The following is a 1,204-nucleotide window of genomic DNA, read 5'->3' as shown; positions in this document are numbered from 1 at the left end:
GGTTGAAACTACTGTAAATTTTATATATTTTTCTCTTTTATGATTTTTTTTACATTGAATCCATTTTTGTATTACTTGCTTTGCCAAAATGCTAACAGAAGCTACAAAATTGAAAACTTCCAGATCTCACCTAACTATTCCTTAATGTTTCTGTTGTGACTGGTTAAAAACTAATTCTTAACGCCTCTGACTGTTGTAAATAAACATGATGCATTGACATTTATGGTTCATTTTTAGAGAAGTCTTATATAACCAGCATTATTTAAAATATTTGCATTTTACTCAGGGTATTTTAACAAGGGCTAAGATGAGTAGTAGGTAAGGTTGATCATCTTTACGAGAATTTCTGTTTTGTTCGGTGTGCTTTCTACTTGGATAATCTGCTCTGTATTGCAAACCCATTGTATTTTACAGTACAGTGTTCACTGTACCACAAAAAAACCATCCTAGTTTTAAGCTAGCGACAGTGATAAGTAGCCTGTGCTCATATATTCATTGACTATTACTTTTTTTTTAAATATTGGCTTTGTCTAATACCTAAAACCACTCAAAATTATCATTTTGGCTTAGAGCTTATGGAAATCATGTGAAAGCTGGTATTTCAGCCGATACTGTATGCCTCCGAACCCTGTTGTCATGTTTGAAGTCAGAGCTGGTAGCACGCTCTTGGAATGGCCGATTTTATGTGTCAGCATGAGTTTCAGAAATACTTGCATGTGCTCCTTTTCACAAGCCGAGGGGGAAAATGTAACATTTCTTTTGCTGGTATAATTTTGACACTATACAATGTTCAGACCATTTGAATTCTTCAAAATGATACATGAAAATGTTTAATATTTTTATTAAGTTCCAATAATTGATTAAAACTGTGATTTAATACATGTATTTTTATACTATTGTATGGATTAATTGTTAATTCAGCATTTCATGGCTAACTGAAATATGATGATTGGAAAAGAAACTTAAAGTTGACATTTCTTTTACCTAAAAGTATTATTACCTGAAAGATTCCTGAAAATGTATTAAGCAGGAATGTGTGACATCTCTTAGATTGCTGGTCTAAACTGGGGAGATTCAATATGATAAAGTGCAACTTTGAGTATCTTTACCTTTGCATATTTAAAGTGATATCTTAGAGGTACAAAAATGTGGTGTTTGGTCATTGTAAGTAAGCTTTTTTTGTGCTATGTCCTTTGGAGTAAAA

This window comes from Suricata suricatta, chromosome 8 (genome assembly GCF_006229205.1).
Source record: "Suricata suricatta isolate VVHF042 chromosome 8, meerkat_22Aug2017_6uvM2_HiC, whole genome shotgun sequence".
Taxonomy (NCBI): Eukaryota; Metazoa; Chordata; class Mammalia; order Carnivora; family Herpestidae; genus Suricata; species Suricata suricatta.
Note: the sequence above shows the minus strand (reverse complement) of the source record.